General features: G+C 45.7%; 1 long non-coding RNA gene across 1 annotated transcript; it reads left to right on the top strand.

The window, feature by feature from the left end:
* The first annotated feature begins 123 nt into the window (after positions 1-123).
* Positions 124-26,919, top strand: LOC141100518 (uncharacterized). The gene is made up of 3 exons (XR_012234710.1): positions 124-260; positions 25,935-26,053; positions 26,824-26,919. It is a non-coding gene; the product is annotated as an uncharacterized lncRNA (long non-coding RNA).
* The last annotated feature ends 610 nt before the right edge of the window (positions 26,920-27,529 follow it).

A 27,529-nucleotide genomic window follows, 5' to 3' on the forward strand; every position in this document is an offset into this window, starting at 1 on the left:
CCGGGTTTTTTCTAAATGACTTTGCCCTTTGTCAAGATGTAGGTTGCTGTTTCTCTGTGCCCTACTTCCTGTTCATTTGTATAAAACCCGGTCCAGTTGCTGCCTTCCTTGCTGGAGTATTTTGTTTCTGCTTCTGTCAGCTGTGCTGTTTGTTTTCTCAGGGTGTTTCTACTGTGCTCAGGACATTCTCTGTTCTCTGCTTTGGAAAGCTGCACTCATCGTGGTACCATTAGTCTGTTGACTTTGAAACTTAACCCTCGGTAAGAACTGTGTTTCTGAACTGTGTGTCGCCTCAATCCTTCACTCTCCCCGGTGAGAGCTGTGGGAACTATCATCAACCTGATACTCTGATGTGAACTTGTTTCTGGACTCATTTGTGTCCACGTCGCTTCTGGGACCAACTGGTGAATCAGCCTTTGGACCTTCATGTGTTTTGCTGCGTTTGGAATCAACTTGTGAACTTGTTCTAGACTTCCCTGTTCTTTCTACATATCTGGATTTGACTCTCTCTGCACCATTAGTGTGAACTGCTCCACGTCTCCAGAGTGTCACACTCACCTTTTGATCACCTTTTTTGTGAGGACTCTGTTTTGGGAACTCTGCCGACTTACTATATAGGTTGAGGACTGTTCTCATTGCGTGTTATCAGTATATCGCTTGGGGTGTTATCGATGTGCAAAAATGCACTGTTTGCACAAAGTAACCTGTTTCTGTCTGTTCACTGCCCCATGCTATCAGAATCCTCGACTTCCTACAATACTATTACACCCGGTCAGGATCGCTGGTGCATCGCTAAATGGTCGCTAGTGAGCTGCCAAACAGGCAGATCTCACTAGCGATGCAGCAGCGGTTGGCGGTCGATACTTACCGTCAGACGCAGCGATGATGTCTTCCATGGCTCGCTCGTCGGCGCCAGCAGGAAGCCGATGACAAGAAATAGACCAAGCTGATCTCGCGCGATCAGCGATAACCAGCGGGGGAGCCGGTCAGAGGTGAGTATCACATGTAGCTATATCGCTAGTGATATCGGTGCTGCGTCACAAAATCGGTGTTTAGCGATATTGCTAGCGATATAGCTGTGTGTAAAGGGCCCTTTATAGACGGTTCTCCATTACTAACCTGTGGGATTGATCTCATGTGACAATACAAAGGTGGCATCAACCCAACAAATATGAACCCCACTTGCCACCACTACAGGGCAAGTGGCAAGAGCGCAGCTAAGTGTCAGAATTGATGCATCTATAATGCAATTTTAAAAAATTTTTGGGGAAAAATATACAACTATTGCGTTTCTTGCAGATTTCTAACAGTTGCTGTTTTGTTACAACATATATAGGTTATTTATGCTACTGCTCCATAGGCTGGTGTGTGTGTGTGAGCGTGTCTTTAACTCTTTATGTACTGTTTTACTAATTAGGGTATCTTGCTGACACCTGTTCATTACTAACCCTCGGGCTTGGTGTTACATATAAATATATATATGTTAGGAATGGCGGAATGCACTAAATAAAAATAATAATAAAGTGCGTTCGCCGCTCGGGGTCCACCGTGCAGTAGATGATATGACTGCTGCTAGGTAATGACAGAGGAGCAATATGGCGGTATAATGCGCATGGGTTCAACTTCACCCAAAGTGCGCAGAGCGGGCTCTGTTCACACACAGAGACACTGCAACAAAAACATACAAAAACACTGAGCCTGTTAGTGTCACAGGCCTCAGGTAAATGCACACACAGTATCTGGTCACAGGAGCAGGACATAAGACAGAGGAGCTGCGTCCGTCTAGACCTACTGTGTGTGCGGCGTCGCTACTGTGAGCGCCAAGAAGGGCTGCAACTTGAGCGCGGCGTAGGACACTGCAGCTCGATGACAAAGCTAGAAAGCAAGCGCAATGTCGGACTCTAGCGTAGAGGTGCGGTGTGCACAGTGGCCTAAGGCTTGCCACTGACTGGCGCTGACTGCTAAACTAATTCCCTATTCACATGCGTAATATCAGAGGGAAGGGGTTTTATAATGAGTCAGTCACCAGAAACATACATCCGTCACCATTCACACATAGCGGCCATGCGCGCTTTTTATAGCCGTGCGGGACCTTCCAGATCTCCGAGATGGACCAATGAGATCTGAAACAGGACCTGGGCACATGACTCCCGATCTCCAATGAGAGATCGTCTCGTGAGCATGCCCAGTAGGAATACAGAGGGACTTAGTCTCTGGAACGGTCTGCTGCAAAGTAATCTCCTCTGCAGTAGAAAGACAGCAGGAGACCGCAGAATGTGAGGCTCTGGATTCCTGCAGAGCAGACGCAGAAACCTGACGCCTAACATATATATACGTATATATTCACTTATATTTGTTTTGCGTGTAAACATTATAATAGTCTATGAATTGTATCCTATTTTTTAAAAAAAATTTTGCACTCTTTCAAAAAAATGTTGTGCTAAATTAGAAAATAAAAGGTTTGAGTTTTTATAGTATTCATCGTGATGGTTAACGTATTGTAATGGCAGTCTAGTCAAACAGGAACATCTGTGTGAGTGTTACTTCTCTCATGATACCTGTAAAACCTTTACTTACAAGAAAAGCTGTTGGTAAAGCTTTGTGTGGTGCCCCTGAGGCTCAGTCGCCACAGAGGTACTGCACCTCCTCCTGAGGTGTGGTGCCCCACCATCCAGGTAAGGCGGAAACACCTGACCACACTCCAACACCTGCACCCCACACCACAAAGTAGTGTAGCAAAGCACCTTGGGCGGCTCCCTTCTTGGAGTATAGCAAAGCACCCCTTGGTGGCTCCCTGCTTGGAAAATGAAACGTGCTGGGAGGTGGGTGGAGTTTAGTTCGCACCAAAAGAGCAGGAAGAGTTGAGTCAGTCAGTCAGTCTTTGCACTCAGTCAGTGAGTGAGGATGTAGAAGGACAGAATGTGAGACAGAGAAGATCCCCGGGAGAGAGATGGAAGAAGGAAGTGCTGCAGCAGGCTACAGTGATCTGGGTCTGCTGGCACAGGAAAGAGACAGAGAAAGGAAGCTTGATTTTCCATTGGGAAGAAGGATTAGCACGGAACGTGAGGCGAATAAGAGAACAAGGACCAGGGTTAGAAGAGAACCCTTTTCAAGTTCTAAGCACAAGGCCGGGGTCCGGTCCCTGAGGTTGTACGGATACTAATGGTCCTGCAGCAGACACCGGAGGAATAGAAGTAGTGACCGCTTTATTCCCACACAAGACTTGGGGGCACAACAGCAACATATTAGTGAGCCGGGACTTAATAGCAAGGAGTCCCTGAAGCAGGCTACAGCTGTCTGCCGTACAAGTAGAGTTCGTAGGAACATCTGACTGGGGGAACTCCAGTGTAACTCAGTACTAGGAGTACTTCACTCAAAGGCGCTATAAGAGGAGACATTCAGAAAAGGCACATATGTTGGCGGCGTGTTGGAAAGGAGTATTCCATCTGGCCTGGAGGTTGACTGAGTCCATAACCCGGAGGACATGGCACAGAAGCAGGCACCTGTTTGTACAAGAGACTGTGAGTAAAGCTTTGGAACTACATGCCCTGGTGTCCTCCACTTATTCCTGCGCCAACCTGCCCAGCACTGCTAGATCCCTCGCTCCTGACACTACATCATCTAAGTGTCCCTTCACCTACACTGCCCGGGGACTACATCCCTGCCTGTGGAGGGCTATAACATCACTGCTGCACCACACCATCTGTCCCAGAGGATCTGTCTGCAGCGTCGGCTTACATCTCTATTGCCGAATACCACAGGTGGCGTCACGAATCACTTATAAACTTTCACTACCATAAGCACACTGAACATTCCCCTTTTACAATGGGTGCCCAGGGCCACGGGCCGGGTTCCAGCTGCCATGACATATCCCATTGAAGCTCATCAGGCCCGGTATCGAGTACCCCACAGCCCTGGGTGTGAGGGCGTCCCATCTGCTTCCTTTGTGTTTTCTCCCATAGTGAAAAATAAGCTTTGCCTTTTTTTATTATAAGCATATGGTACATTTCATACAGTAATGTTGAATTGCATTTGTGAAAGATAAAAACTTTTTATACTCTGTTCATTAATCTATTCTTTACATCTGACATACTGTACAGCAGGCATGTATGGTGTAATGATGAAGTTAGTTGCACCAATTCATCACATAGTTTTGGCCATTCCTGCAGTAGTTTTCTCGCCTCTTTACACAGATTGATGAAGAATGATGGGCACAGAATGATCAATAGTAGATCAACCTGTCCCCATACAATATCATGTTATCAGAAGCAAATCTACAATTTACACTGGGCGTTGTGCTGCTGATAACAATAATTTTTGCTCACCCATAAACAATCCAATCACTCGTAAAATGAGCAGCATTTTGCTCATTTGTTGAGCGATTGGCAACATGTTTACACTTATGAACTCTTTTCTGGAGTACCAGGATTTATAATATGAGTACATACACACACACACAGCATGTGACAAAAACACTGTATGTTGCAAACGCATATGTATACCCACACACAGTACACATGCATGTATACACACATACACACATATTGTAACAGGAGTTGTGGAGGAGAGCCTGCTAGGGTGAGACTAGGTGAGCACCTGACTTTTTACTACACTGTGTTCCAAATTATTATGCAAAAATAGTTTAGGAGTGATAAGGTTAGAATTTTTTTGTTTGTCATTTAAACTCATTGATGGTGATGTGTGTCAGGGCTCTTTATATCACTGAAAGCAATTGCAGATACCTGTGCAAATTAGTTTGACAGGAGTGTCCAAATAAAGGCAAGACTACTTAAGAAGGCTGTTCCACAATATTAAGCAGCCTACATTTCTTGCCAAAATGGGAAAGAAAAAGGATGTGTCGGCTGCTGAGAAGCAACAAATTGTGGAGTATTTAGGTCAAGGCATGACTACAATCAACATTGCCAAGACACTTCATCGTGATTATCGCACAATCAAGAAGTATGTAGCTGATTCCCAGCACACACGTGTGCGTGCTGATAAGGAAAAATTGAGGACTCTTTCCAACAGGCAATTGCATCAGGTTAAAAGAGCAACTGCAAAAATGCCTTGTCATAGCAGCAGACAAGTTTTTGAAGCTGCTGGTGCCTCCAACGTCCTCCGAACAACAAGATGCAGGGTCCTTCAGAGGTTTGCAGCTGTGCGTAAGCCATCCTGTCGACCACCTCTATCCACTGCACACAAGCAGAAATGGCTTCAGTGGGCCAAACGATACATGAAGCCTGACTTCCAAACTGTTTTGTTCACCGATGAGTGCCGTGCAACGCTCGATGGTCCAGATGGATGGAGTGGAGGATGGCTGGTTGATGGACACCTCATGAAAACACGGCTAAGGCGCCAACAAGGAGGAGGTGGAGTAATGTTTTGGGCTGGAATCATGGGGAGAGAGGTTGTCGGCCCCTTTAGGATCATTGAAGGGGTAAAGATGAACTCCGTAATCTATGTGGAGTTTCTAAAACAGCACTTCCTGCCATGGTTCAAGAGGAAGAGCCGTGCTTTCCGCAGCAAGATCATTTTCATGCATGATAATGCACCGTCTCATGCTGCAAATAACACATCTGCATCTCTGGCTGCTATGGGAGGACAAACTTATGGTGTGGCCACCATCTTCCCCTGACCTCAACCCCATTGAGAACCTCTGGAGCATCATCAAAAGGAGTGTCTATGATGGCGGGAGGCAGTTCACATCTAAGCAACAGCTCTGGGAGGGTATTCTGTCCACATGCAAAACAATTGATGCACAAACCATCCAAAAACTGACAAATTCAATAGACGAGAGAGTTCAGAAGCTTCTTTCGAACAAGGGGTCCTATGTGCAAATGTAATATCACCTAGAATAAAGTTTTGACTTGAAAACTGTTTGATTTCATTTTGTAATAAGCTGATAATGCTTATAATTTCACAATTGACCATTTTTTTGTTCAAAATAAAAAGGTTGAAAACTGCTGTGCATAATAATTTGGAACATGCATTTTGAGTGTTTATTATTTTTAAAAATATACTGTTTTCATATTCAGTTTGTTCAAAAGCATTGCAATTATACTAGAATATTAGATGACTGGAAAATAACAATGACTGCAATTCAAATAGGTAATTTAGAGAAAATATGAGGAAATATTTTTTGCATAATAATTTGGAACACAGTGTAGAGCCCTTGCTGGTTAAGTTAGGCTTGGCTCCCGATGAATACCAGTTGCCACTCCAGCACAGACCATGGATGCATGGCAGCTGACCTCCAAGAGACTGGTAGCTGGAACTGCCCAGAGGGAGAGGACAGCTGATGCAGGCAGGTACTGGCAGAAAAGGACTAGGACAACTGATACACAAATTGGCATGGCAAGTGCAGACAGGTCTGGCTGATTTACAGATTGACACAGCTGGTGCAGGCAGGTCCAGCTGACATACAGAATGGCACTACAAGTGCTGACAGATCCGGCTGTAATACAGACTGACAATGCATACAGTGGCAAGGAGGTTAGGGACAGACAAACACTAGCGAGAGCTAGCAGACTGGTACATGAGAACTAGCGTCTTTGGGAATAGACTAATAACTAGAGTTGAGCGAAACGGGTCGAAAAAATTCAAAAGTCGCCAACTTTTGGCAAAGTAGGGTTTCATGAAACGAAACCCGACCCTAGGATGAGGTCGGCCACGAGGTCGGCGACTTACGCGCCAAAGTCGCGTTTCAAAAGTTTGTTTTGCGCTCTTTTTCAGCCAATCAGGATCCACGGACACTGTGGGCAACGTGATGACATAGGCACGGGTCACCACCATCTTTCAGAAGGGCATGCAAGTGATTGGCTTGCTTTGGGGGGCGTCACAGGGGGTATAAAAGGGCATGCACGCCGACCGCCATGTTACTCATGCTGATCTCAGAATAGGGAGAGCTGCTGCTGCTGCTGATTTTGTAGGGAGAGCGTTAGGCAGGGAAGAAGACACCAAAAACTGCTTCTGCTGCTAGCGATTTTGCCTGTACAACACACCAGTCACTGTGCAGTGCAAGGGGAGGCTATATAGTGGTGTATCAGTGGTGTTGGTTGTTGGGCTGCCTTCTAAGGCTTCCTGACATTCCTGCATTGCTGTTTACCCACTGCTCCACAAACTGCTTTTTTAAAAGCAATCCCAATTTTTTTTTTTGTCCTGCTGAGAAGAAGAAAAAAAAACTGCTTCTGCTGCTAGCGATTTTGCCTGTACAACACACCAGTCACTGTGAAGTACAAGGGGAGGCTATATAGTGGTGTATCAGTGGTGTTGGTTGTTGGGCTGCCTTCTAAGGCTTCCTGACATTCCTGCATTGCTGTTTACCCACTGCTCCTCAAACTGCTTTTTTAAAAGCAATCCCAATTTTTTTTTTTGTCCTGCTGAGAAGAAGAAAAAAAAACTGCTTCTGCTGCTAGCGATTTTGCCTGTACAACACACCAGTCACTGTGCAGTGCAAGGGGAGGCTATATAGTGGTGTATCAGTGGTGTTGGTTGTTGGGCTGCCTTCTAAGGCTTCCTGACATTCCTGCATTGCTGTTTACCCACTGCTCTGCAAACTGCTTTTTTAAAAGCAATCACAATTTTTTTTTTGTCCTGCTGAGGTACTGAGCGTGCATTTTTTCACACCATACAGCGGTGTACGCTCCTCACACAGTACCGTGTAACGGCTGTTATCACAGCCACAGTGAAGCTATCAGTGAGTCACTCTGTGAGAATAAGTCGAGGACATGTTCCATTCTTACAGACCTGCACTCTAGGGAGATTCCAATTCTGCCCAATTCTACATACACCTTGTAGTTTGTGATACACTAGCCAATTTCTGCCTGTGACATAGCGCTCAGATACTCAGTGGGCCTCACACAATCCATAAGTGTCCAGTGTCCACAAGTGTGTGCAGAAATTAAAAATCTCCCTTATCCTCTAGTCACTTTGGTCACAGCTCTGCCATCGAGCCTGTGACAGAGCGCTCAGATACTCATTGGGCCTCACACAATCCATAAGTGTCCAGTGTCCACAAGTGTGTGCAGAAATTAAAAATCTCCCTTATCCTCTAGTCACTTTGGTCACAGCTCTGCCATCGAGCCTGTGACAGAGCGCTCAGATACTCAGTGGGCCTCACACAATCCATAAGTGTCCAGTGTCCACAAGTGTGTGCAGAAATTAAAAATCTCCCTTATCCTCTAGTCACTTTGGTCACAGCTCTGCCATCGAGCCTGTGACAGAGCGCTCAGATACTCAGTGGGCCTCACACAATCCATAAGTGTCCAGTGTCCACAAGTGTGTGCAGAAATTAAAAATCTCCCTTATCCTCTAGTCACTTTGGTCACAGCTCTGCCATCGAGCCTGTGACAGAGCGCTCAGATACTCAGTGGGCCTCACACAATCCATAAGTGTCCAGTGTCCATAAGTGTGTGCAGAAATTAAAAATCTCCCTTATCCTCTAGTCACTTTGGTCACAGCTCTGCCATCGAGCCTGTGACAGCGTGCTCAGATACTCAGTGGGCCTCACACAATCCAAAAGTGTCCAGTGTCCACAAGTGTCTGCAGAAATTCAAAATCTCCCCTGTCCTATAGACACCTTGTACCTTGTTTTACATTACTATATAGTTTGTTGGATTTTGTCTACATTTCTACCAAAAATGAGGAAGGCTGGTGGAAGAGGCCGTGGAATTGGGCGGGGGTTGGCAGCTGGTAATGATGGTGTTGGTGGTGGATCTGATCGTAGTGGCAAGAGCAAAATAGGACCGAATGCAGGAGGTGTTGAGCCTGCGTCATCGTCTGGCTACATAAGGCCTCGAACGCTTAGTTTTCTAGGAGTTGGCAAACCGCTTTTAAAGCCAGAGCATCAGGAAAAAGTTTTGTCTTACATTGCTGACTCAGCCTCCAGCTTTATCGCCTCCTCTTCTTCAGTTGTAAAAAGTAAAAGCACTGAGTCGTCATTGGAGGCTCATGTTCATGAACCACACCTTTCCTTGTGTCCTTCACCCCAACCAAGATTGAAGGATGACGCAGGCCATACTACTGATTACTCCTTGGAGCTGTTTTCACATACCATGCCTGGATTATCAAGTGAAATGGTGAATTACCCAGGCCAAGATGAATCTGACATGGAGTGCACTGATGCACAGCCGCTGATGGATGATTCTGCTGGTACATTCACTCAGAGCACTACATTGTCCTCGCAGGGTACAGAGCCAGATTCTGACCCTGATGAGACTCAGGTGCCCCTTCCCGCACACTATACCACCATACACGGTGACACAGAGGAAGGTGCACATGACATAGAAGAGGAGGTGATGGATGACCCAGTTGTTGACCCAGATTGGCATCCATTGGGGGAAGAGGGTGCTGCTTCCAATAGCTCAGATGAGGAGCATCCACAGCAGACATCGACATCGCAACAGCTGTTATCTGGCAGGCCCGGAGCACTCCAAAGACAGGTTCCAAACATCAAAAGAGTTGCTGGACAGCTTGTCCAGAGGGTCAAAAGATCACAGCGTGCTAGGCCGCAAAATGTCTGCCAAAGTAGGAAGAGTGCAGTGTGGCACTTTTTTGAACAAAATCCTCATGATCAGGCCAAGGTTATCTGTAAGAAGTGCGCAAAGACCTTTAGCCAAGGGAAAAATCTGAAAAATTTGGATACCAGTTGCATGCTTAGACATTTAACCAGCATGCACTTGCAAGCGTGGACACAACACCAAACCTCAAGTGCCACATGTGCAACTGATCACAACGAAGGTAGTCAGCAACGCTACATTGTTTCCCCCACTGTAAGCCCACCGGTTAGCACAGCAGCAAATGTTGAGGTGTCGTTGCAATGCCACAGCAGTCAGGGAATCCCACTGTTATATCAACGAAAGACTGATTCTAGGCCATCAGAAAGAACAACAACTCCATCACCATCATCAACCCTCTCTCAGTCCGCCCTGTCCACCGCTACTTCCACCATATGCAGCTCTCAAGTCCAGCTCACCCTCCCAGACACTATGAGTAGGTCAAGAAAGTACTCAGTCTCTCACCCGCTTCACTGGGTTTGAACGCCCACATTGCCAAACTAATCTCGTTTGAGATGATGCCCTTTCGGTTGGTGGAAAGCACAGCTTTCCGCGAACTCATGGCCTATGCAGTACCACGCTATGACCTACCCAGTCGCCACTTCTTCTCTCGCAAAGCCATCCCAGCCCTCCACCATCATGTGAAAGACCGCATTGTCCATGCACTCAAGCAGTCAGTGAGCGGAAAGGTGCACCTCACAACTGATGCATGGTCCAGTCGGCATGGCCAGGGCCGTTACGTGTCCATCACTGCGCACTGGGTTAATGTGGTGGATGCAGGGTCCACAGGGGACAGCTGTGGTGGGACAGTGCTGCCTACCCATGGTATAGGAAACAGTTGGCTGTAGGCGTTCGACCCTCCTCCTCCTCCTCCTCCTCCAGAAGCGAAAGCTCGTCCACAGAGCGCAGTCGTACGAGCACTCCATCTGCAGCTGCCACTGTTGCACACAAGGTGTCCCCCTATCGAGCAGCTAGCGGAAAGCGTCAGCAGGCTGTGTTGCAGATGATGTGTTTGGGCAACAGACACACCGCCGAGGTACTGGCCGAGTACTTGAAGCAACAGTGATTGCTCCACCTTCCCAACCACCGCCTCATTATCGACATTGCAACAAGGTGGAACTCCACCCTGCACATGGTGGAGCGGCTGTGCGAGCAGAGGCAGGCCATAATGCATTTGTGGGAGGATACACGGCCAGGCACTTTGAGAGCAGACATGGAGTTGACAGGTGTGCAGTGGTCGAAGCTGAAAGACCTCTGTAAAGTCCTTCAGTGTTTTGAGGAATGCACACGGCTGGTAAGCGCAGACGACGCCATCCTAAGCATGAGCATCCCACATATGCGTCTGCTCATGCAAACTTTGACGCACCTTAAGGAGCAGGCGTCTGCAGCCAATGTTGACGAGGAGGAAGAGGTGGAGGGAATCCTTGATGACATTCAGCCATTGTCTGCTCAGGGACCTCTCCTGGACGAGGTGGAGGAAGAAGAGGAGGAGGAGGATGATGATGGGGATGATTACTTAGGGGAGGAGGATGCATCTCGTGGGGCAAGTGAAAATGTTGGCGTGGCAAGGTCTGGTACAGGGTTTGTGCGTGACTGGAGGGATGTGGATTTGTCAGAAAGTGCTACTCCAACCAGCACTCGCAGTGCATCATTGACACCGGGAACATTGGCCCACATGTCAGATTATGCCTTGCAGATCCTAAAAAGGGACCCCCGCATTGCCAAAATGATGAACGATGACGACTACTGGTTGGCCAGCATCCTGGATCCACGCTATAAAGGCAAATTACAAAACATCATGCCACAGGAGAACCTTGACCTAATATTGGCTAATAAACAAGCAACTCTGGTAAATCAGTTGCTTGAGGCATTCCCAGCACACAGCAGCGGTGATGGTTCTCACACGAGCCGTACGGGCCGGGGGCAGCTTGGCAGAGGTGTTCGTGGTGCACACAGCAGAAGTGGCGTTGGAGACAGGGGTTTCATGACAATGTTGTGGACTGATTTTTCAAATACCGCTCACACAACTGGTAATACTGCATCGATGGAAAGTGACAGGAGACAGCAGTTGTCAACTATGGTTACAAACTACTTTTCCTCCCATATCGATGTTCTCCCACACAGGTCATTCCCCTTTGACTATTGGGCCGCTAAACTGGACACCTGGCCTGAATTGGCCCAATATGCCTTACAGGAGCTCGCTTGCCCAGCTGCAAGTGTGCTATCGGAAAGAGTCTTCAGTGCAGCTGGATCAATCCTGACGGAAAAAAGGACCCGTCTGTCAACCCAAAATGTGGATGATCTAACCTTCATTAAAATGAACCATGCATGGGTTTCCAAGGATTTTGTCCCACCTTCCCCTGATGACACATAGGGTGACAGAAAAATGGCTTGCTTTGGTCCACCTCTTCCTGGGACTTCACCTATTTCGCCTTTTGCATCAGCTGAATGTCCAACATCAACATATGCCACTTTCTAAAACTCCCTAACTGTGCTGCCTCCCCCCCCATGGCCGGGGTCACCACCTAGCGCACGACACTGTGCGAGTGCCGTTGCCCTGGACAGGTGGGTAGGCCGACTCTTGGGCGCGGGCACTGGCACAGGGTCCCTCATAGTGCAATCAAGTGTCTCTGACGGTGGTGGTGCACACCCGCCGTCAGACACACCGCTGTACTATGAGGGGCCCAGTGCCAGTACCGACGCCCACGAGTGGGCCCCCCTTGCTTGGGCAGGGCCCCAGCATTTGCAATCTTTACCTCTCCCTGCTCCTCCGCTGTGTAATCTGGGCCGTCAAATCCATACTGTGCCTGACACCATCTGAGCCTGCCTCCTGATGTATAGACATATATTTTGAATGTGTACGCTATCCATACATGTTATCTGGGGATACGGTACCCTTTCTAACCTTTGTGCAATCACGTGCAATCCATACCGGGCCTAACACCGTCTGAGCCTGCCTCCTGATGTATAGACATATATTTTGAATGTGTACGCTATCCATACATATTATCTTGGGATACGGTACCCTTTCTAACCTTTGTGCAATCACGTGCAATCCATACTGGGCCTAACACCGTCTGAGCCTGCCTCCTGATGTATAGACATATATTTTGAATGTGTACGCTATCCATACATGTTATCTGGGGATACGGTACCCTTTCTAACATTTGTGCAATCACGTGCAATCCATACTGGGCCTAACACCATCTGAGCCTGCCTCCTGATGTATAGACATATATTTTGAATGTGTACGCTATCCATACATGTTATCCGGGGATACGGTACCCTTTCTAACCTTTGTGCAATCACGTGCAATCCATACTGGGCCTAACACTGTCTGAGCCTGCCTCCTGATGTATAGATATATATTTTGAATGTGTACACTATGCTATCCATACATGTTATCCGGGGATACGGTACCCTTTCTAACCTTTGTGCAATCACGTGCAATCCATACTGGGCCTAACACCGTCTGAGCCTGCCTCCTGATGTATAGACATATATTTTGAATGTGTACGCTATCCATACATGTTATCTGGGGATACGGTACCCTTTCTAACCTTTGTGCAATCACGTGCAATCCATACTGGGCCTAACACTGTCTGAGCCTGCCTCCTGATGTATAGACTTATATTGTGAATGTGTACGCTATCCATACATGTTATCTGGGGATATGGTACCCTTTCTAACCTTTGTGCAATCACGTGCAATCCATACTAGGCCTAACACCGTCTGAGCCTGCCTCCTGATGTATAGACATATATTTTGAATGTGTACACTATGCTATCCATACATGTTATCCGGGGATACGGTACCCTTTCTAACCTTTGTGCAATCACGTGCAATCCATACTGGGCCTAACACCGTCTGAGCCTGCCTCCTGATGTATAGACATATATTTTGAATGTGTACGCTATCCATACATGTTATCTGGGGATACTGTACCCTTTCTAACCTTTGTGCAATCACGTGCAATCCATACTTGGCCTAACACCGTCTGAGCCAGCCTCCTGATGTATAGACATATATTTTGAATGTGTACACTATGCTATTCATACATGTTATCCGGGGATACGGTACCCTTTCTAACCTTTGTGCAATCACGTGCAATCCATACTGGGCCTAACACCGTCTGAGCCTGCCTCCTGATGTATAGACATATATTTTGAATGTGTACGCTATCCATACATGTTATCTGGGGATACGGTACCCTTTCTAACCTTTGTGCAATCACGTGCAATCCATACTGGGCCTAACACCGTCTGAGCCTGCCTCCTGATGTATAGACATATATTTTGAATGTGTACACTATGCTATCCATACATGTTATCCGGGGATACGGTACCCTTTCTAACCTTTGTGCAATCACGTACAATCCATACTGGGCCTAACACCGTCTGAGCCTGCCTCCTGATGTATAAACATATATTTTGAATGTGTACGCTATCCATACATGTTATCTGGGGATACGGTACCCTTTCTCACCTTTGTGCAATCACGTGTAATCCATACTGGGTGTGATAACGGCTGGCGAGCTGTTAAGCAAGCTACAGCACCTGTGGTTTGCACACGTAAGTTTTTAATTTTTTCAGGAATGACGGTTAGGCCTAATTCCGGAATTGCGGTTGACCTGCCCTTACTGGGAAATCATCGTTCGCGGGTAATAATTGTAATCACAGATCCCCATCACTAACGTTGTTCAGCGGGTTATCTGCACCTGTAAGCGACAAACGCTGGCCTTTTCAGTGTAGCGCACATGCAGCCACGGACATGTAAGGGCATGACACACCAGTTATTGGCCAATCTCATGTGCCAGAGCCTCACGTGTCCCTCTAGTAAGCCGGACTCGGACCGCGGGGCATGACGGAGTCTTGTTCGTTAACGGAATTAAGCTTGCAATGTGTGCATCTTTTCTGTAGCTGGCATGGTTGAGGTTTCCCAAGTGGAGTCGAATTAAACCGTAGGCTCCACTCCTGGTGGTGCCCTTCTGGACATTCCTTTAAGGTTCAGCTTTGCAACCATACTGCCCACGTAAAACAAACACTTTGCCTTCATGAACGCTGTTTGGAGGGTCATGACTCGTGGGAATAACGCCGCCCAATCAGTTAACCTGCTAGAGAGATCCTTCGTTGCTCCCAAGCATGACATCACACTCCCTAGGAGGAAGGTAATGCCACTGTGGCGACCGTACTCCTGGGGGCGACACAAGTGCACTGATGCCCAGCCACTGCTCGATGAATCTGCTGGTACATTGACCCAGACCACTACATTCCCCTCGCACGCTACACGGCCTGAATCTGACCCTGATGAAACTCAGGTTACCCTTCCCATATACAGTTCCATCTTACACGGTGACAAAGAGGAAGCTGCAGATGAAAGTGCAGGTTCGGCCCACCCGCCATCAGACACACCACCGTACTATCAGGGGCCCTGTGCCAGTGCCGTCGCCAACGAGTGGGCACCCCCCTGCTTGCTCAGGATCACAGCACTTGGAAGGTTGAAATACTGTGCAGTGAGATGGAAGATGGGGACGACGAGGAGTCCAGACTAGTACAGGGATTCCCTAGCGAGGAGACTTATTTGATTGTTTTCAATGTTGGGACAGCAATTTTTGGGGAGCACTATACTCTGGAGAATGATAGATGGGGCCCACCATACACTGGAACAATCCAAAGGTGTACATCAGACACTGGAGCAGCATTTACAGGGCCCATTATACACTAGAGCATTAGAAATGGGGCCCATTATGTTTGGAGCATTATTTGGGCCCATAAGACAATGGAGCTTCATCCATGGGGACCAACATATACTGTAGCATTATGTGGAGCTCATCATATACCGTTTCAAACAATATATGGGACCAATGATTCTGTATGGAGAAATAGATGGGCCTCGTCATGAGATGTAAAAAGTGAAGTATTTTTCATTGTACTATACCGCTATTTCTCTGCCATATCGGAGCATGATGAGTTGTGGTATGTGTTAAAGGGGCGCTCTTTTGCCCAGGGCACATGAAAACCTGGAGCCAGCCCTACCCCCCCACAACTTTAGCCAAATAACCCCCATTTTTCAGTGTGTAACTTGTATTATGAAGTTAATTAAGGTTGACAAGCTTAAGTAAGAAGAATTGATGCTTTTGGCATTCAAATGGCCACTGTAGGTGTGTTTCCTGTCCTCCTCTCACTGCCGACTTTTATTCCCCATTGACTTACATTGGGTTTCGTGTTTCGGGACGACCCCGACTTTTCCCTATAATCGGACGATCTTGCTCGACCCGACTTTTGGAAAAGTCGGGTTTCACGAAACGAAACTCGACCCTAAAAAACCAAAAGTCGCTCAACTCTACTAATAACATTGCACAGGCACCTCCCATCAAGTGGAGGTGACTTAAATAACAAATGTTTCCAAGCCATTGGCTGGAGACACTTTAGGACATCGCGCGCTGTCCCTATAAGAGGGCTGGACTGCACGTACTCCCTAAGCAGAGTGCCCGAGACCTGCAAGCCATGCGCAGACCCAGGGCATCAGCAGCAGGAGGAGGAAGTGCGGGTCCACGGTGGTGAGTGATTTAGCATCCCTGCCAGGGGAGTGAAGCAGTGTGCAGGGACGCCAGCTCTACGCATATATATATACACAGATCACATACATATACATGTATACAGAGCACATGCATAGACATAAATGTTTACACAGAGCACATACAAACACATGTATGCACAGAGTACATACTTTCATATACAGTAGATAGGTATATGCACAGAGCACCTTCATACAAAGAGCACATACATTCATACACAAATATACCTACCAGGAACCCATACATTTTGATGTCTTCAATAATATATACCACCAGGAGCCATACAATCTGATATCTTCAATAATATATACCCCCAGGAGACCATACAATCTCATGTCTTCACTAATATATACTTACCAGGAGCCGATATATTCTGATGTCTTCTCTAATATACAGGTGCTTCTTCTTTTTGTGTTAATTTTGATGATTATGGCTTACAGTCAGTGAAAACCCAGAAGTCATTATATCTCAGTAAATTAGAATAATGAACAAAAACAGCTGCAAAAGCTTCCTAAGCGTATAAAAGGTTTCTTAGTCTGTTTCAGTAGGCTCCACAATCATGGGGAAGAATTCTGACTTGACAGATGTCCAATGAGGGCAAACTACAAAAGGTCATTGCTAAAGAAGCTTGCTGTTCATAGAGTGCTGTATCCAAGCATATTAATGGAAAGTTGAGCGGAAGGAAAAGTGAGTTAGAAAAAGGTGCACAATCAACCAGGATAACCGCAGCCTTGAAAGGATTGTTAAGAAAAATTCACAAGGAAATTCACAAGGAATGGACTGTTAATGGAATCATTGCTTCAAGAGCCACCACACATAGACATATCCAGGACATGGGCTACAAGTGTTGCATTCCTTGTGTCAAGCCACTCATGACCAATAGACAACACCAGAAGCATCTTACCTGGGCCAAGGAGAAAAAGAACTGGACTGTTGCTCAGTGGTCCAAAGTGTTGTTTTCAGATGAAAATAAATTTTGCATTTCATTTGGAAACCAAAGTCCCAGAGTCTGGAGGAAGAGTGGAGAGGCACACAATCCAAGATGCTTGATGTCTAGTGTGAAGTTTCCACAATCTGTGATATTTTGAGGAGCAAAATTATATGCTGGTGTAGGTCCACTGTGTTTTATCAAGACCAAAGTCAGCACAGCCGTCTACCAGGAAATTGCTTCCCTCTGCCGACAAGCTTTTTGGAGATGGCAATTTCATTCTCCAGCAGGACTTGGCACCTGTCCACACTGCTAAAAGTACCAATGCCTGGTGTATAAACAATAGTATCACTGTACTTGATTGGCCAGCAAACTCGCCTAACCTTAACCCCATAGAGAATCTATGGGGTATTGTCAAAAGGAAGATGAGAGACACCAGACCCAACAATGCAGACAAGCTGAAGGCTGCTATCAAAGCAACCTGGGCTTCCATAACACCTCAGCAGTGCCGCAGGCTGATCGCTTCCATGCCGCGCCGCATTGATGCAGTAATTGATGCAAATGGATCCCCGACCAAGTTTTGAGTGTATTTACTTTTTGTTTTTCGCTCCTCTTCTTTCCAGTGCCATAACTTTTTTATTTTTCTGTCTATATGGCCATATGAGGGCTTATTTTTTGTGGGACGAGTTGTACTTTTAAATGACACCATTGGTTTTACTATGTCGTGTACTCAAAAATGGGAAAAAAAATTCCAAGTGCGGTGAAATTGCAAAAAAAGTGCAATCCCACACTTGTTTTTTGCTTGTTTTTTTGCTAGGTTGACTAGATCCTAAATCTTACCTGCAATTATGATCTTCCAGGTCATTATGAGTTCATAGACACCAAACATGTCTATGTCCTCTATTATCTGAGTGGTGAAAAAAAATTCCAAAGTTTGCTAAAAAAAAATTTGCGCAATATTCTGAGATCCGTAGCGTCTCCATTTTTCGTGATCTGCGGTCGGGTGACAGCTTATTTTTTCCATGCCGGGCTGATGTTTTTAATGATACCACGTTTGTGCAAATACGTTCTTTTGATCGCCCGTTATTGCATTTTAATGCAATCTCGTGGCGACAAAAAAACGTAATTCTGGCGTTTTGAATTTTTTTCTCGCTACGCCGTTTAGCGATCGGGTTAATGCTTTTTTTTATTGATTGGGCGATTCTGAATGCGGCAATACCTAGTATGTGTATGTGGGATTTTTTTTTTAACTGTTTTATTTTTATTGGGGTGAAAGGGGGGTGATTTGAACTTTTAGGTTTTTTTATTTTTAAACATTTTTTTTTTTACTTTTGGCATGCTTCAATAGCCTCCATAGGAGGCTAGAAGCATGTGCAACCCGATTGGCTCTGCTACATATGGGCGATGAGCAGATCGCCTATATGTAGCAAATTTACTCCTGTGCTTTCAGCGCCGACCACCAGGTGGCGCTGAAAGCCATATGCCTGGAACAACCATAGAGGTCTCATAGAGACCTCTGGTTGTCCAGGCAACATGACGCCGACCCCCGATCACATGACGGGGTCGGCGATGAGGTCATTTCCGGCCTGGCGGCCGGAAATGCTATTTAAATGCCTGCTGTCAGCTTTGACAGCGGGATTTAACTAGTTAATAGGCGCGGGCGGAGGGCGATTCCACTCGCACCTATTGCGGGCACATGTCAGCTGTTCATAACAGCTGACATGTTGCGGCTTTGAGGTGGGCTCACCGCCGGAGCCCACCTCAAAGCGGGAGACCTTACCGATGACATACTATTCCGTCATCGGTAAGGAAGGGGTTAAACTAATTTTTCAAGCTGGTGTTATAAAGTATTCTAATTTACTGAGATAATGACTTTTGGGTTTTCATTGGCTGTAAGTCATAATCATCAACATTAACAGAAATAAACACTTGAAATAGATCACTCTGTTTGGGATGATTTAGCGAATCCTGCTTTGAGCAGGGGGTTGGACCAGAAGGCCCAGGAGGTCCCTTTCAACTCTATGATTCTATGATTCTATATAATATATGAGCTTCACTTTTTGTATTGAAGAACTAAAATAAATTTATTTTTTGATGATATTCTAATTTAGTGAGAAGCACCTGTATACAGTATGTTCCAGGAGCCCATATATTCTGATATCCTCACTAATATATTATACTAGGAACCTGTATATTCTGATGTTCTCACTAATAATTACCACCAGGAGCCCATAGATTCTGATGTTCTCACTAATATATACTACCAGGAGCCCATACACTCTGATGTGTTTTCCTTAATATATATCGCCATAAGACCATCCATTCTAATGTCTTCACTAATATATAGCTCATACATTCTCATGTCCTTACTAATATTTACCACCAGGTAGGTCTGGTTTTAGATGAAGTGGGGCACTGGGCAAAAGTTTAAATTGGGTCCCTAAATTCTAACATATTGCATCATCACAAACCAGAAGAGGGCTTTCTGTAGCGCTTCTTCCATAGCGCCGATGCGTGTCACACAGATGACATCCATGTGTGTTCTTCGTGTGCACGTGTGTGGGATGTCTTGCAGCCCATGCTGATGTAAGATGCTAGCAGGAATGCGGGATGCAGTGATGAGCAGGAAGCTGAGGAAGTGTTAACTGGTATTTTAAAAGAAATAGCAATAACAGTGAATACTCCACGCAGGGAGAGATAATATAGATTTGCAAGGAATATACCACAGTAGAGTAATAGTAGAGGTTAACTTGTCAGTCAGTGTTTCCCAGACGGCTGAGGCTGTAAGATCCCACGGTGTAGTCGTAGGTGACGCGCGAAGCTCCCGAACTGGTCCCGAAGAAAAGTGAAGCACTGTCTCTTAACGGTAGCAATGTATTCCGGTCTCCTCACATGTAGTCTTGTGGTCCTGGAACAAGGTGCTGCCCAAGTGGCAATCTGCGGCTCTGCAGTTGGTGAACTCAGTCCCGAAGTGGTGGCCACGGTCACACTTACGCCTTCAGTGTGCACTGTCTGTTGGGTCCCGAGTTGGGATGACTGGAGTACCGGTCTCTGGAACTACACAGTCTGCATGCACGGGGGAATGCAAAGCGGAGAGAGGGCTTGAATGCTGCCGTAGCTTTGCTGAGAGGTAGTCAGCCTTCTCCTGTCACACATGCTGTCTTCCCGTCAAAAGCCCCGTACTCCCACGCCCTGTCCCTTTAATATCAGACCCGCTCCCTGCAGTCAGGTCCAAAGGTCTCTTCCAGTCAGAAAGTCCTTCCCTCGGCAACAACGGTGGCAATTCCGACAGTTCCGGCCCTGGAATAAGAGAAACACCACCAGCCTGGTACATCTCCCTACACTGACCGTAAAAAATGAACATGTCAGCGTGTTTTGCCCACGGACACACGGTCCGTGGAAACACACGGACATGCAAAGACTCAATCATTTGAATAGGTTTATGTGTGTCATTGTCTCCAGTACGTGTAAAAACTGTCACCACAAGTGACAAATTAAAAATTTTCACAGTGATCTGCTGTGAAGACAATTATCTTGAACTGCGGTGACCTTATCACTGGCTTTTTCCCATGGTGTTGAGGTCACCGCAGTTCAGCCCTGCTGGGAACGCAGCCTCACTGACCTCGATGACGTTTACACTGGTCAATGATGTTGCACTCGCAGCAGCTCATTCACCAGTGGCTCTCAGCCTGGATGGCCACATCTCCCTCAGACATGGATTACGGCATAGGACAAAATGATGGCGAGGTGGGGGATATTGTTGTTTTTTATTTTAGTTTTACTACAGAAGACGAGAGCTTCAGTGGAATTAGGCATTAGGTGGGTATAACTGTGTTTATCATTTTTAAATAAAAATGGAAGACTGTGTTTTGCTTTAATTCTAATAAAAGACCTCGCTGTGTCTTTATTTACAATACAACTATAGTTTTAATAATGGATAGGTGTCTTGAGAGAGGAGAGAGAGAATTTTTTTCGCCGCCAGAACAGAGTTTACGGTTAAATTTCTGAGCGAGGCAAATCCTCCGGCCATGCGCAATGTCAAATGCGGATCCGGCCGCCGAAAAAACGTTGCATGGTCGGTTCAGGCATGTCGGCGGACGCCAAAGTTTTGTCGGATCCGCAAAAAAACGGATCGAACAGATGGCCATCCGTCAAGATCCGCCGGTAATGCAACTCAATGAGAAAAAAAATGGATACGCCAAGCAAAATGGCGGATCCGTTTTTTTGGCACAATGGCGGATTTTGACGGATTTCGAAAAACTGATGTGTGAAACAGGCCTTATAGACACCTCTCAATTAATAAGCCATTGGCTTGACGCCACCTGACAATACAAAGGTGACATCAACCCCACAAATATGAACCCCAATTGCCACCGCTTCAGGGCAAGTGGGAAGAGTCGGGCAAAGCACAAGCATGGGCGCATCTAATAGATGTGTCTTTTCTGGGCAGCTGAAGACTAATAGTTTTAGGTTGGGGGGTCTATATCAATGGCCCCTTACCAGCCTGAGAATACCAGTCGCCAGCTGTCAGCTTTAGCAAGGCTGGTTGTCAAAAAGAGGGTGACCCCAAGTAATTTTTTTAAATTATTTATTTAAATAATTAAACAGTGTGAGGACCCCTCTCTTCTTGGTAACTAGCCTTACTGAAGCTGACAGCTGAGGGTCACAGCCCTCAGCTGCCAGTTTGCCTGGCTGATTATAGAAAATAGAAGGGAGCCCATGCCGGGTTTTTCATTTATTTATAGCGCATGTGGTGGCTGATGAATACTCCCATCAGCAACTCCTACTGTCACTGTTATTAGCGGCAGCAGGCGTAGGCTGATGAGAGTAATAGTTCCATCAGCCGCCACCTGCTGTCATTGTGATCACTTGAATACAACTCTCATCATTCTCCCCTGCTCGTGCTGATCACCGGCAGAGCAAGGGAGAATGATTAGAGCCATCTTCGGCACCCAGCACCGTGGAACAGCACTTACTGTAGCACTTCTTCCCTGGCACCCTTCAGAGCAGTACCGATGCGGCACACAGTTGCCACATGTGTGTCCCTTTTATTACACACACAGACATACAGACACTGTCATCTTCTGTACAGTTTTTTCGGTACCGGAAATAAATGGACATGTGAAACAGTCCTTAAACCAACCTCCCTTTTTTTGAGCTGGGCAATGCATTTGTATAGCTTCCCAAGGCTGGGTATCCTCAGTTGGGCTCCTGTCCTGATCTGCACTTATTCACATTCAGGTAATTTTTGACACATGGTAAGGTTTTAATTTTAGAGGTATTACAGTAGTATATTTTTAAAGGTGCAGCACACACCTAAAGATGCCCAAGCCATTAGCTGGGAGGCATCTTGTATAAAAGGCACCCACCCCAATATGGAGGTGCCTAAGCAACATTGATTCATTAGTTAGTTTGGAACTAGTGAGTTGTTGGGTTCCCGGGTCCTTGTGTGGCCAGGTCCTTTATCCTTACCTGCTCCCTGGTCCATGTGTGGCCAATACCCAATCCTGCTTCCCTGTTCTGCATTACCTCAACTTACTCCCTTGGTGTATGTGTGGCCAGTGCCTGAACCTGCCTCCTCTGTTCCCTGTGTGGCCAGTGCTTGAACCCGAACCCCTTGTCCCTGTGCAGACAGTGCCTGAACCTTCTCCCCTGGTCCATGGGTGGCCAGTATATGAACTCTGAAGCCACTACGGTGCAGCCTGAAGCTCTTCCCAAGATCAGTGTGTCTGAACATGAATCTATCTTAGTACTCCAAGTTGTCCTGACTGTTATACCAATCTCTGAATCTAGCTCTGTGTGTGACTCCATGTCAGTATCTGTCCTGCCTAAGTAGTATAAACTGAGCCGAGTCCAGTCTGTGTCTGCGTACCTTACTGCAGACACAGAACCGCCTAGGAATGGTACCTGGCGGCTACCTGTAGCTCAAGCCTGACTCCACCATCAGGAGCTCTAGTGAATACCAGGTCGCCGCTTAATTTCACTCCTCGTAGGCAAGTCCAGCCCCGTGGCACAATGGGTCCATGAACCACGTTCACCACCTGCATGTGTGACAAAGTGACAAAGTGTGAGTTACTTTGCCTGACTGTGAGGTGACCAGAAGATTTTGAGCAGTGTTGCTCAGCTAATTGGGACCTGCCAGTGTGAAAGTTAATGCTTGATGCACAGCAGCTCGGTTGCTGTATGTATGTTGTCCCTGAGGCTTTTAAGCTATGAAATCACTTGAAAAGGGAAGAAATCCAGCTTCTGGCATTAATTACTAAAAATAGAAAATTTATTGAGTGTGGGACATATTTAAAAGTCCAAGAAATTCACATTAAGTGGGCAAATTGTCATGTTGTTTCTTGCTCCCCCCCGCAAAATGCTATGAATTTCTAGGGTTTTTAAATATGTCTCAATACATTTTCTATTTGTAATAATTATTGCCAAAAGCTGCATTTCTTCCCTTTTCATTTGCTACTCCTTGTTTTGTCAGTACGTCATTACATGCATACTGGATCACAGGATATGGTGAGCTGGAAAACCTTTTTTCTTCTATATGAAATCACTTTCATTGCTTAACCTTGCATGAGAAAATTAGTGAGATTGGTGTATTGAATCAATGCTATACCATATGGCTGTTCGGGATGGGGATATATGTGTTGAGGATCCAGAGGAGGTTTAGCTGGAGACAGATTAATGCCGCCTGGTGGTGTAAACAGACATAGCTGCCAGTTGCAGAGGCTTCAACACCTGTTCCAGTTGGGTTGGTGCATAGCTGCATTCACCCAGTAGGCTGTGAAATTCAAGTATTGTCCCTGTCCATAGATGCTGCTCCAGGTGTCTATAGTGCAATGCATTTTAGGCTACTCACTTGACTTGTCTTTGAGCGCTATGTTCTGCACATGACAGCAGAGAGAAAAATCCCTTTCTGCAAGAAATAATAGCTACTGGGTATTTTCCAGCAAGGCTGAATGCACATAAAAGTTGCAAAATATGCATTTAACTTCACGAGGTAGCTCTCATAGCTTCGTTTGAGGACTTCATCCGGTGACCTGTTGCTGGGTGGTCAGTTCCTCTGTCTGTTGAGCTATTGCCCTTTCTTACCTGTCCAAATGCTGATGGTTTCTATTGTCTTTGAGGTGTTTCTCATTGTCCCGATTTGGTTTGCCCTCTCACACTCTAGGCAGGGTCTTATACGTTTACACTTCACTGCATTTCCTTTCTGGCTATACCTCTTGGTGGATGTGTATTCAGGAGTTCCAGCTCTTCCGCTAAGGGGTTTATCTTTTCTAGTAAACTCCAGTTGCATTCCTACAGTAAGTCTGTTTGCTTTCCTTCCCAGCACGTTTTCCTTTTACCACAGTTAGGTTTCTTGGAGGTTACTTGTGTCTTTTTTTGGTTCTCTTTAGTTTTCCCTCACTACCCAATATGAATAAGTTTTAGGTACTCAACCTGGGTTTTCATATTTTACTTCACTATTTTTTCTTCCCTTGTTTAGTATTGCAGCCTCCACTCTGGTGTCTTAGGAGGTATGAGGAACCCCTTAATGGCCTTTTAGTGAGTTAGGTCTGAGGTGGTATGCTTAATTGTGTGGCTAAGGCCTTTTTCGTCTGTACATGTATCAGTTGAATGTAGTTGTAGTGTCCCTCAGTGGTTGCACTTTCTTTTCTCCGTTACCCATGTGTGAGTGTGTACACAGTGGTACAACAGCACCTACCAGCAAATTGAGCAGTTTAGTTGGTAAACCAGCAGATGACTGTCTCCTCAAGACATAATCAGGAATGGATATTTGCAGGTGCAATGAATAAGGATGAGGTGTACTTCAAATATGAAAACCAGTAGTTGTGTATGACAATGATCACGGTGATGATGACACCATCCAACTAATACTTGCTGGTGCCATCTGACTGACAGAAAGATGAGCATGATGAGAAGAGGGAGGAGTAGAACTTGAGGCTTGCTCTGATTGCTGGCCTCCTTGCTTTTACCAAATAAACAGGTGATGTTGCTTCATGTACTGATGGAGAGCTATAATTCCTAGTTTATGTGAAACAGGATGTCAACGATTTATTAAAATTAAAAATTACGATTTTTGCCACTAAAATGATACTAAAGCCCCACATTATTCACCCTGAGAACCCTTTTAGCTATGTTCTCCCCTGTGCAGCAGTGCTAAATATGTTGATGTTAACTGTGGTTTGGGCATGCTTCCAGTCTCAGAAGAGGCCATTTCTATTTCCGAGGGTGGATTTTACTGGATTGGTTTTTGGAAGCCATCTTGCTTTTCCAGTGCCTTTGAGCAACTAGTGACACAAAAAATCCTATTTTTCCATTGACAGACAACAGTTTTGAGTGGGGAATTGTTTGTCAATAATGAATTGGAAGTCTTTATTGGCAGGAGCATAACGATTGTCGTTGCAGAAGTTGTGACCTGGCTCATGTGGCAGAGGGATTATTTCAGCTGGATGTACTCCCAAATTGTGTCATTGGTTATCATATGTGACGTTGTTCAGTTGTGTGCAGGTGTCATGGATTGGGACACGCGGGAGGCGGCTTGGAGAGCCTCTGCCTCTTAGGCATTTTTTGAGGCCTCAGATACAGGTCCTGACACTGATTTTTCTCGTTTTACCACGGACTTAATCGCAGCACAGAAACATGGGATTAGGTTTTTATGGAATATTCGATGTTTAGAAGAGTATCTCAAACTCAACTTGGTTCCTAGAGGGTTAAATGATACGTCGAATGAAACAGAAACTTTCCAAATTGTCAATTTAACCGAACATGTTTTATCACCGACTGAGACCTCTGTGTTAAATGTTAAGGGTTTAACATTTTCACCCATCCAGCAAATGGACAAATTTACATTGGTCAAGGATCTTTTCTTGTTTTGCAGGAAAATTATCCTTCAAGTTCTTCACAACAAACCAAATATGTCTTCCTTCCTTGATCAGACGGACCAAAGAGTTTTAAAGGATTTGATGGATCTTTTGCAAGAGGGAGAAACCACTACAGGTAGGCCCAGGTTTCCTCATAGGACTAGATCTTGCATTTCACCTCCTTTCTCTATTGTGCCTGCTGTCAGAATTTTTTTTTGAAATGGCCAAGAGAGACATTGAAGCACTGCCCATATCCACTACTGTTACATCTAATTTGACATCAGCAGAGAAACGCGCCCTAGCTAATTTGAGATCCACCAATGAGTTTATTATCAGGGAGGCAGATAAAGGGGGCAACATAGTTTTATGGCCCCACAATTTGTATCAAGAAGAAGCCCACAGGCAATTGAATAACCAGAATATCTACCGAAAGCTTCCCTCAAATCCAACTGGATTGTATTCTACTAAATTGAGATCTTTAATTGACAGTGCCCTTGAATTCTTAAGGGTGAGAAGAAACGTGATCTTACTGAGAGATTAAAAATGAGAAGTTATCACAACAAATTAATTTCCCAGGCCTATCAGAGAGCTAATCTGCAGTCTCAAACCACTGACTTACAGACGGCCTTGGTAGTCAGCAAACAACCGTTGGTTCCTGCCAAAAGAGCTCCTAATTTAAGAGACATCCTTACAAGGAGTCACTATACTAGGCCTACCTCTAGATTGAATCGGGGCATAATTTTGAGAGGCTCTTTCCCTTGTGGAGACTGCAATATTTGTCCATTCATGCATCCCACACGGGATGTATTTTGCAATCCCACTGATCAGGTGAAGAATAAACTCAGGTCGTATATTAATTGTAAAACAACCAATATTGTTTATGTCATTGTCTGCTCATGTCCACAGATTTATGTTGGTCAAACTTCCCAAGAACTGCGTCGAAGGATCCAAAAACACTTTTCCACCATTAATACAGCCTCTGTGGACGCTCGGAAAGGTAAGACTCTAACCTCGGTTGCTTCACACTTTTTAACGTATCATGGAGGTAGATACTCCAATTCTTCAATCTTGGGACTTGAACATATATGTGGCTTTGGTAGAGGTGGATCTCTTGATAACAAGCTACTGCAAGCGGAATCACGGTGGATCTTTTTATTGCATTCTACAGAACCAACTGGAATTAACGAAGATCTTTTGTTTACAGGCTTTTTGGGTTGATCTTCATATCGCTCTGTTTGGGTCTGACTTTGCTACGTTCCTGATCGGTATCCACAATGGATAGGAGGATATCTCTTCATCTCTTTTGGAGATTTCTGCTGGACTTATGTGTCCTTGATTGACATAGTCTCAGCCAGTGCATCGAACTCCTCTTCAAATTTTTCTTCCAGAAGTATGGGACCTCTTCCTGGACTCTTTGTTTGAATCCGCCATGGTCCCTAATAGGTCCACATCACATAGAGGACAGAATCCATTATCATGGTTGGACATTTTGTTTTGTTTTGTGGGCCTCCTGGGGGCATCACTTCAGCCTGAGAGCCTCATCCCTTCATAGGGAGAGCCATACTCATATATATTTTTTTTTGGGTTCTATTTTTGGACCCATCACTTCAGT

Source organism: Dendrobates tinctorius, unplaced genomic scaffold (genome assembly GCF_039654945.1).
Source record: "Dendrobates tinctorius isolate UK_male_01 unplaced genomic scaffold, ASM3965494v1 ptg000105l, whole genome shotgun sequence".
In the NCBI taxonomy this organism is placed as follows: Eukaryota; Metazoa; Chordata; class Amphibia; order Anura; family Dendrobatidae; genus Dendrobates; species Dendrobates tinctorius.